Source organism: Triticum dicoccoides, chromosome 3B (genome assembly GCF_002162155.2).
Source record: "Triticum dicoccoides isolate Atlit2015 ecotype Zavitan chromosome 3B, WEW_v2.0, whole genome shotgun sequence".
NCBI classification, from domain to species: Eukaryota; Viridiplantae; Streptophyta; class Magnoliopsida; order Poales; family Poaceae; genus Triticum; species Triticum dicoccoides.
The window spans coordinates 192,896,137-192,906,970 of record NC_041385.1 but is presented as its reverse complement, the minus strand read 5'-3'; the positions used below and the strand labels follow the sequence as shown (position 1 = coordinate 192,906,970).

Genomic DNA, 10,834 nt, shown 5'->3' with positions numbered 1-10,834 from the left:
TATCATCTGTATTCCCTCCTTACTTTTGACTGCTATACGTGCTTTAGCCCAGCTTTCACGCTGGGGGCTGTGATCGGCCTTGCACATCCCAAAGTCCGAACACCTATAGGGATCTCTTTGGCGTCCCAAATATTGCATTATATGCATCGGCTTCGAATCATGTCTTTGGTCTATAGTTGGGTTGCCTGGCTCTTGTGTTTAGCACCTTACGTTCCACCAGTTCAGCTAAGGTAGTAAAGGGAAAACTACTACGATTGTATTTCTGGTTCGTCCGGTTAAGTACCTCAGTAGAAAAAGCTAAAAACTGACTGTCATGATAAGCAAGAGCTGGTCAGCGATCCGGTGAGTTAGCATTATGCTACAAATTGTTAGCGATTCTTGCCATGTCACACGAGGGGCTGGGCTTCGACTAGCCGCGTTGCACAGGCTCCGTAATCCGGCTGGCCGCACAATGCAACAGGGGCTAGTACTTAGCCCCACCAATAGACTCCTATGGCTAGGTGAAGGTAATAAAGCCGCATAGTCTGATTGCCTAGTTCGCCTCGCGAGCGCCTCCTCTACGGACCAAGACGTTGGATAGAGTGCGGCCACACATTCATGAACACCCATGTAACATTTACATGGGGACAGAAGCCGATCACTGCCAACCTTCAAAAATATTAATAAACGGCCGCATAGGAGGATAAATTAACACAAAAGGCGCAATCATAGCGCGGATTCATAACATAGTTTTTTCCAACCAGGTACATTTACTCGAACATAACATCCTTTGAACACTGGCCCTCTACTATTCGGGCCCCTTCTATGACATCTTCAAAGTACCTCTCCGGCTTCCGATGATCTTTGCCCTCGGGCGGACCTGCGGTCGCCACTTCGGTCGCCTTCATCTTCGCCCATTGCATCTTGACGCGGGCGAAGGCCATCTAGGCACCTTCTATGCAGGTCGACCGCTTTATGGAGTCGATCCGAGGACATGCGTTGACGAGCCGCTTCACGAGGTCAAAGTAGCTGCTGGGCATGGGCTCGACAGGCCAAAGTTGGACAATTAAATCCTTCATGGCCAAACAGGCCGCCCTATGCAGCTTGGTCAGCTGCTTCAGTTGGTCTCTTAGAGGCGTCGGATGCTTCGGTGCGAGATACTGCGACCAGAATAGCTTCTCGGTCGAGCTCCCCTCCTGGGCTTCGAAGAACTGCGTGGCATCGGCAACACTCCTTGGAAGATCCGCAAACGCGCCTGGAGAACTCTAAACTCAGTCAGCAAGATATACCTCTTACTTTCAAATTTACTCTGCAGAAGAAAGGCCTTGCCAGCCGCTATCTGCCTCGCTTGCTGGATCTCCCCACAAGCGCTCTGGGATTCAACCCGAGCATCTTTGGCATCCTGGAGAGCCTTGGCAAGTTGGGATGCTTGGTCTGAAGTCTTCTGCTCCAAGGACACGCACTAGGTGATGGTGTCCTTGAGCTCTTGCTCGACTTCGGCCACCCGAGCTTCATGTTGGCGGCGGGCAGTTTGCTCCGCCTCCAACTCCTTAGCCGCCTTGCCAGTGGCTGCTTTATTCAATAAGCATTGGGTACGGGTTATCCTTAGCCAGGTTTACCAACTCCCGAAGGAAAGCCGGTTTTTGCTCATCTTGGGCCGCCCCATAGACAGCGACGAGAGTCCATGTAAAATTGTCGGCCCTATTTCTTAGGTGACATTTTATATGAAATTCACCAATCAAAAAGGCCAACAAGTCCATGACTGTGGTCAGAATCCCAAGAAGAATTCCTCCGGACCTTCCACGAGCTGGTAGACTATGCCATGCGTAGTCAAAACCACCTAATATGTGATCGAGGACATGCGGGCGAAACTCACACTTACCAGCCTCGGAAATTGCCACAAAATCCAATCCATGTTCTCATATACAATCACCAACGTGTTTATGTTTAGCCAAGTCTGAAAGACCTCTGCTATTCTAAAACATGCCTTTCATGTGGAAACTCGAATCGGTGTGGAACTCTTCGCCTTCTTGGGCGATTTTTGTTTCTTTTTAGATGAGTGTGATTTAGATTTCCATGAGGACGCTGTGAAGTCACAAAATATGGACCCAGGTCTCGCGTCATCCAATCCAACCTCGGTAACCTCACCAACCAAATGGGATATAAGCGGACCATCATATTTGGCATCCTCTTCATCATCATCCTCGGTTTCAGGGTTAGGTATAGATGCATTACACTCCGAAGAAACCTTTAAACGGTCAATATCCATATGTTTAAGCACCCCAACCGATAGATTAATTTCATTATCATTCTTTCCCAGAGAGCATCCAACATTCTTTAAAATAGAAGAAATACGTGAATCTGAAAAGAAAAGAAAAGATTTCGTGAAGAAATTACCTGGAGCGGCGTCCAAATTATGTGCAGCCTGGCGTCACATTGCCTTGTCCATAGCATGTTCGTCGGTCGGAGAAGAACCGTCAACTGAGATGGGGTGACAGTTACTACGTCAAAGGGAAGAGCTTCCCTCAGACATAAGAGCCATCAGCGTCATCAGGCGATCCCTCGACAATGATGAAGCAGCAGCCAACATGGTAGGTGTTGAAGACGAAGTCGGTGCAGCGAGATCAACACTTGGTGCCATCCGAATAGCCCCGTGAGACAACATCAGAGACTGCTGCCCAGCATGCGTGGGTGAGCTGACTGCAGCAACAGCCGGCTGCTGAACCGACACGTCCAATCGCTGGCGGAGATCCGCAGCCCCGTGCACATCAGCTGCTCCGTGCACAGCAGCTGGGCATGCACGTGAGCCGATGGCTCCCGCCAGGCCATCAGCTGGTGGGCCAAACTCCCCCCAACCGGCTGCAAGGCAGCAACTCGCTTGGGGTGGCCCAGACCTGCGTGTGCCCTACCATGGCCACCAACGCTTGCTTCCAAATTATCTGCATGTATCACATCAATGGATAGGGTGCTAATTGTACGTGACTCTTCAATGGCGTGTGCACTGCCATGGCCACCAACGCTTGCCTCGAAATTATCTGCATGTATCACATCAATGGATGGAGTGCTTGTATCGTGAGCTTTCCGGAGGTGGCTGTTCAAAACGGCCCGGACTATCCTCATCAACTCTTCCCTCTCCAGCCTTCTTTTGTTTCTCATGAGCTTCTATAGCCTCCACGAGACCCTTCACAAGGAGATCGCCAAGATCCAGTCCCGCTTTTACTGGGCGGGTGACATCGATAAGCAGAAGTGTCACATGGTCAGTTAGCCTGACTTTTGGAAGCCCCGTGAGAAGGGGGGCCTTGGCATCATGTGCTCTAAATGGATGAATATTGCCCTCCTCTCCCGCTGGCTTAGGCGAATCTCGCAAGGCCACGGTGGACTTTGGCTTGACATCATCCGGAATAACTACTTGCGCGGACAGCCCCTCGCCTTTTGCCAAAAGTCTGGAGGCTCTTAGTTCTGGCAGTCGATTGTCCAGCTTCTTCCGGTTCTCCGTATCGGGACCTCCATCTCGGTGGGCTCTGGAGCATCGACGCTGTTCTGGTTTGATCGTTGGGCCGGGGACACCCCCTTCGCGGCTCGCTTCCCTGGCCTCTTCTCCATCTCCGTCGACCCCGTGATTTCTGTTGATAGGGCCCTTCTTGACTTAGTGCACCTTACTTTCCGGCGGGCCTTTGGCCCCATGGAATCCGCCGCCTGGCGTGAGTTGCTTGAATGTATTGCTCTTCACGAGCCATTGGTGGATGATGGCCCCGACCTGGTGCGTTGGCGCCTTGAGCCTTCAGGCCAATTCTCCACCAAGTCGCTGTACGCGGCTATAGCACCTTCCGCCGACCCTCTCCCCCTTTCGATGGTTTGGTCCATCCGCCTGCCCCTGAAGATCCGTATCTTCATGTGGCAATGGATTCGTGGTCGGATCCCGTCCGGGGTGGAGGTGCGCAAGCGAAATGGCCTGGGGTCAGGCATCTGCCCGCTATGTGGCGTTCCGGAAGACTCGAACCACATTTTCTTTTCCTGCGTTTCCGCCCAGTTCCTCTGGAGCTGTTTTCGTGAAGCGGTCGGTGAAGATTGGTGTCACACCAACTTCCCGGACTTATTTGCCGAACTCCAGATGTCCCCTACGACCTCTCGCCACATTAGGTGGCTTGAGATTGGGGTCCTCGCCTGGACCCTCTGGATTGGTGTTACACCTGTAGGGATTCCAACAACCCTCGATTCAAATGTCTCCACGATGAACAATTCATGAATCCTGCACACGAATAACAGTTGACAATGGTCTTTTGCATAGACACGATTAACATTTGTCCACCCAGATTTATTCGTAACATCTTTCACTCAAGAGTTCCTTACCATAGACTGAAACCGTTGCACGAATGTGATAATAAGCCTACAAACTAAGCCAGAACAAGTTACAAGCTTCCTGTGAGTAGATGGACAATGGATAGTACTCCCTCCGTTCCTAAATATAAGTCTTTTTAGAGATTTCAATAAAAAACAACACACGGAGCAAAATGAATTAATCTACACTCTAAACTACGTCTATATACATCCGTATGTAGTCCATAATGGAATCTTCAGAAAGACTTATATTTAGGAACGGAGGGAGTAGATGCAAAAGCAGGGTCATCGAGTCATACTGCCTCGTCTTACAGCAGCACACACGGTTGGTGAATAGAATAGATATTTAGGGAACCTTTAAGACACTGGACATAAGCATATTGCTAAGCTATGGAGTTTACATTTACCTGCACTATTATATATCTTTTTAATTTCACTTTAGATTTTCGTGCAAAAATTAATGGTTAGTTGTTGACTGTCTAAGCAGTCCATCAACATAGACAATAAACAAGCATGTGAAAAGAAGACTACATTATGATGTAATTCTCTCCTAAATTGAAATGACACAATGTTTGACATCTCGTAAAATTTCTGACAGAGGACATCAACGGCCTTGCAAAAAAACCACGAATTGTGCTAAATCAGCCTAAAACTGCCCATCTTTTGAAAAATTCATAGAAGCATTCAGATCATAAAAAAGGTTGCATATCTTAAATAAAAGACGTATTCAGTCTAGGCCATGTTTCTGTAAGCACAGTAAAGCAAATGATAGTTTAAGTGATGCCAGACGAAATATGCAGCTATTTAGTATTGATCTCATTGCCAACAAACTGACTAACTCGATAGCCAGGACTTCATACCTTCAGCATCATAGATATGTATGAATTGAAATCTGAATGATCAGCGAAGTTACTCCCTAGGGCGACGTTGGGTCGAACCCTGGCGCCGCTAGAAAGGTACCCCACTCGTCGACTGCCTTGCGGCTGCTGTCACCGAGGTCTTCCACGGTGGCGGCGGGCCCAGTTCCGATGGTGCTTGGGGAGGGTGGAAGATTGTGGCGGCGTCTCGCTGGTGGTGGTTGCTGGGGTGGCCTTCGTGGCGCTTATAAGAGTGCGGTGGCCGGGGAGGATTAAGGTCAGGCCGACTCCTCGCCGCCTCGAATGTGATGGCGGCAGCGTCAGGCAGGGCGAGGAGATCGGAGATCGAGGTTAGGCCGGCTCCTTGTCGCCTCGGATGTGACGGCGGCGGCTGCGCGCCGGGGCGCCGAGGAGTTGCCGGCGTCGGCCAGTTCCCGGGGCGCCGAGGAGTCGGGCAGGGCAAGGAGACCGGAGAGAAGAAGTGGACTGCGGCGCAAGGACGCGAGGACTGCAGGCATTGTCAGGATCGCACGTCGAGGGCTTGCCAACGAACACGTTAATGGGCTCGCCCAAGTACATTGTGAGAGGTGGGCGATGGGCGGTACATAGGAGTGGTGGGATGAGGTGGGAGTGAGGCAAGACTACCAACTCAGATGTTAGAAGTAGAGATTCCAACGACCACCTTGCACACCTTATTCTTTTCTCTGGGTTGCTATCGCATTGATACGAAAGGTTACATTTTTTTTTGAGACACATGAAAGGTTACATGAGCGTTTTACTTAAAAGCTGATGTGGTGGTGAATAATTGGGCCAGGATTCTGGCCTGGGCCCACCACTGATGAAATTCAGGGGGCCGAGAGGATTATGCCACAGTCTATTCGTAGATGTAGCACTATCGCTAGAGAGATCCTTCTTCCAAACCACGTTTCCTCGTGACATGCAAGATGCAACAGAAAAGGCTACGAGACTGTCAAATGCTCTCGCAAAGCGGTGCAATTCAAACTTGTCAACAACCATATCATGTCAGTTATACGAAGAAAGATAAGCCGATTTCCACATAATTTCACCGTCCACTTTTATCAAAAAAAAATCACCGTCCACTACAGCGTCCGCACGCACAAACACACACGAAAAGACAAAAGCTGAACTGTGACTCTGTGAAGGGAAGTGATTGAATTCCCTCAAAAAAAAAAAAGGGAAGTGATTGAAGGTGACATACTGACATGGGCGGGTGCGGGCGATATTTTCACCATAAACCAATGAGCCAACCTAAAGTGCAAACTAGTCTCAGCTCTGAACTTCTGAAGCTTGCTGAACTGGAGCAAGGTTTGAGAGCAAGACGGGCCGGCGGCGCCAATGGCGGCGGCGACGGGCGTTCACCGTCACCACTGGTCGGGCTGGAGGATTGGGAGAGGTTCCCAGTTCGTTCCTCTGAAAGTTATGCACACCAATGGCGGCGGCGCAGCTCGTTCGCTCGGCCTCGGCCTCTCCCCAGCCAAACGGGCGCCGCTGGTATTTCTCTTCCTCCTGTTCGTTGACGGCGCCCTGTTTGCCGCGTCTGCCACCACGGACACCATCCTCCCCGGCGAGGGCATCTCCGGGAACGAGACCGTGGTCTCCAGGAGCGGCGGCTTCGAGCTGGGCTTCTTCTCCCCAGGCCCCGGCATCCACTACTTCCTGGGTGTCCGGTTCAGGAATATGTGCCACAGCCCTACCTTCTGGCTCGGGAACAGGGTCGTCATCACCGACCTGCCCGCCGCGTCGCTGGAGATCTTCGCCGACAGTCTCTGCATCAAGCAGAATGGAGCCAGCCTCTGGTGCACGCCGTCGCCGGGCGGCAATGTGTCGTCCGCCGCCGTGGCGGTCCTCCTCGACAACGGCAACCTGGTGGTGAGGGACCAGGCAAACTCCTCGCCGGTCCTGTGGCAGAGCTTCGACTATCCCAGCGACGCGCTGCTCCCCGGAGCGAGGCTCGGGTTCGACAAGGACACCGGGAAGAACGTCTCGCTGACGTTCAAGAGCTTCTCGCACAACGGCAGCCTCAGCGTCGACGGGACCCGCAGGAACGGGTTCGTGCTCACCACCGACGGCCATGCCAACCGCGGCACCTTCCCGGACTGGATGGTGTCCTCTCAAGACAATGGCAGCTCACTGGTGCTGAGCCACACGGAGGGCCCAAACAGTACCGAGTTCTTGCAGTTCCATCTGGGGCAAGTCAGCTTGATGCGGTACTCGGAGCCGGATCCGGCCGCAAACGGCACCGGTGGTTGGGTCGCTCGCTGGTCCTTCCCTTCCGATTGCAAGTCCGGCGGGTTCTTCTGCGGTAAGTTCGGCGCCTGCACGAGCAGCGGGAAGTGCAGCTGCTAGGACGGGTTCACGCCGTCGTACCCGATTGAGTGGGGGCTAGGGTACTTCGTCACCGGCTGCTCGAGGTCTCTCCCGCTGAGCTGCGAGACGGAGCACGACGATTCCTTGTCCCATTGGACAAGGTGCAAGGACTTCCTTACAACGCCCAGGACGAGGTGGCCGGAACCGACGAAGACTGCAGAGCAGCTTGCGGGAGCAAATGCTACTGCATCGCCTACTCGTATGGCCATGGATGCAAGCTATGGTACCACAACCTGTACAATCTGAGCTTGGCTGCTAGGCCTCCGTACAGCAAGATCTACCTCCGTTTGGGCTCCGAGCCCAGGAGCAAGAAAGGCTTGCAAACAAGAGGAATTGCATTATTGGTCACTGGATTGATATGCTTTGCTTCTTTGATACTGATATCGATGCTGCTATGGAGATTCAGGAGGAATTCGTTTGCCGCCGGGAAGTTTGAAGTGGAAGGCCCTCTTGTGGTCTACACTTATGCACAGATCAAGAAAGCCACGATGAATTTCTCTGATAAAATCGGCCAGGGGGGATTCGGAAGTGTTTTCAGGGGAACACTGCCGGGATCAACTGCCATCGCTGTGAAGAATCTCAAAGTAATCGGGGAAGCAGAGAAGCAGTTCAGAACAGAGGTGCAGACACTTGGAGCGATCCAACATAATAAGCTGGTCCGTCTGCTGGGATTCTGTGTCAAAGGGACAGAAGGTTGCTGGTGTATGAGTACATGCCAAATGGCTCCTTGGACGCTCATCTCTTTAGAGAGAAATCTGGTGTGTTGAGTTGGAATGTTCGGTACCAAATTGCACTGGGCATCGCCAAGGGTCTCGCCTATCTGCACGAAGAATGTGAGGACTGCATCATACACTGCGACATCAAGCCTGAGAACATACTGCTCGATGCAGAGTTCTGCCCCAAGATTGCCGATTTCGGCATGGCGAAGCTGCTTGGGAGAGAATTCAACTCGGCGCTGACCACCATGCGAGGAACCATGGGATACCTCGCACCAGAGTGGCTATCCGGGCTGCCCGTCACCAGGAAGGCCGACGTGTACAGCTTCGGCATTGTGCTCTTCGAGATCATCTCGGGGAGAAGGAGCACCAAGATGATGCAGTTTGGGAGCCATCGGTACTTCCCTCTCCACGCGGCTGCTCAGGTGAACGAAGGGGAGGTTCTGTGCCTGCTGGATGCTAGGCTGGAAGGCGATGCTAATGTGGAGGAGCTGGAGGTCATCTGTAGGGTCGCCTGCTGGTGCATCCAGGACCAGGAGAGCGATAGGCCATCAATGGGGCAAGCTGTTCGCATGTTGGAAGGTGTCGTAGACGTTGATATGCCTCCAATACCAACTTCGCTTCAGGACCTTATGGAGGGTGATAGAAGTGATACATATTCTGATTCCTGAAGGAGGGTGCTAGAGAATTAGTCACTTATTATTGAGTTGAGAACTGAATCTGTGTTCTCATTTGTTTTTAGTTCCAAATTATAAGCTATCTACTATTAAAACAAACAACGCATTTGTACACTGTACAAATTTCCTCGATTGATTGTTGTAGGGATTCAGGGAGGTTCCATTATGAAGAAACAATTTCTTATAGCGAAAATGCCGAATCGAGGCCGAGCTCCATCAAGGCCTTAATTTTGAAAATTTCAAATTCATACTTTTACATGTCAGGATTAAAAATAAACTACCAGAAAAGCGAAATTCTTTGTGTTGGAGGGGATGACAATATTTTGCAAATCTATGCTGACATTTTCAACTGTCAGATTGGTCATTCAACTGTCAGATTGGCCACTTCCCTATGAAATATTTGGGGGTTCCAGTCAGTTATTCACCAATTCGAGGGGTTGATTGGGATTTTTTGGAAGCCAAGTATGTTCGTAGATGTGATTCTGGATTAGGCAGTAATGCATCTTCGGGGGGTAGGCTGACGCTGCTGAATGCTAATATATCCAATATCGCTTATTATTACATGTCTATGTTCCTCCTGTCGAAAACCATGATAGACAGGTTGGACAAACATCGAAGAAGATTTTTTTTTGGCAAGTGTCCAAAAAGAGAAAGCGTTACTATCTAGTGCGATGGACTCGTATCTGTAGATCGAAGGATAAAGGTGGTTTGGGCATGAAGGATTTGCATAAGCAAAACTTAAGCCTTTTAACTAAGTGGTGGTGGAAGTTGGAGACTAGAACTGGTCTTTGGCAGGAGATTATTAGAGCTAAATACCTTGGTAGAGACACGGTAGCCTCTATCAAAACAAAGGTGAATGATTCGCCTTGCTGGAAAGCTATTATGAAGGTGAAAGACCTTTCTATGGCTGGTAGAAAAATCATTATTCGATCTGGGAATATAGCAAGGGTATGGGCCGATCCTAATGGTGATCGGAAACCATTTAAGGATCAGTTCCCTCAGTTATTCTCGATCTGCAACTCCCCTGAATGCACTGTGAAAAAATGCTGGGAGGCAGATCCTTTATCTTTCTTTCGGAGGAGATTAAATAATGTGCTCAAGGAGCAATGGCAGCAGATGGTTGCTGCTGCTAGAGAAAGCTGTGTATCTGATGAATCAGATAGCATTAAGTGGGGCCTGGGTCCCAAAAAAGTATTTACAACCAAATCGGTGTATTCTTTCTTGGAAAGGAACAACACATGGTGCAATTTTGGGTGGGTTTGGAAAGCTGGCATTCCTTAGATCAAAATCTTTATGTGGCAACTGTTCCAAGATGCTATCCTTACCCGGGATGTGATGAAAAAAAGAGGGTGGAAAGGAAGCCTGATGTGTTCTTTCTGTGGGGAGAATGAAACCTCCCAGCATCTCTTTTTTACCTGTCCTGTAGCTAAAGTGACCTGGAGAAGCGTTGCTTGCATGCTCGGCACTGATCTGTGCCCGAACAGCTTATGGCAGGCTTATTCCTGGTGTTATGTTTACTTTCCGAATGGGGAGATTTTCTACACTGTCGGCATAGCTGCGCTTTGCTGGGCTATTTGGACATGTCGCAATGGTGCTACATTCAAAAATAAACGTTTGAAAACACCTTTTGAATGATGCTTCTCTATGTGTACTTTTCTTGGTTATTAGGCAGGACTGTTGAAGCAAGAGGATGCGGTTGACCTGCGAGCAGGAGTGGACATGCTGAAGAACAGTGCGTCAAGGCTGATGCGCATCTGCGCTGCGAACAAGGACTGAGAAGCTCGCTGGAGAATTGCTGAAGGAAGTGGTGATGCGTCGTCAAAAGAAGATGTGTGCATCTGTTGGCTGTCTTTTGCATTTGCCTTGTGTTTCATTCCTG

The 10,834-nt window shown here is 50.3% G+C and overlaps 1 pseudogene; it reads left to right on the top strand.

Annotated features, from left to right (window-relative positions):
• The first annotated feature begins 6,231 nt into the window (after window positions 1–6,231).
• LOC119275491 lies at window positions 6,232–9,136 on the top strand (annotated as a pseudogene).
• The last annotated feature ends 1,698 nt before the right edge of the window (window positions 9,137–10,834 follow it).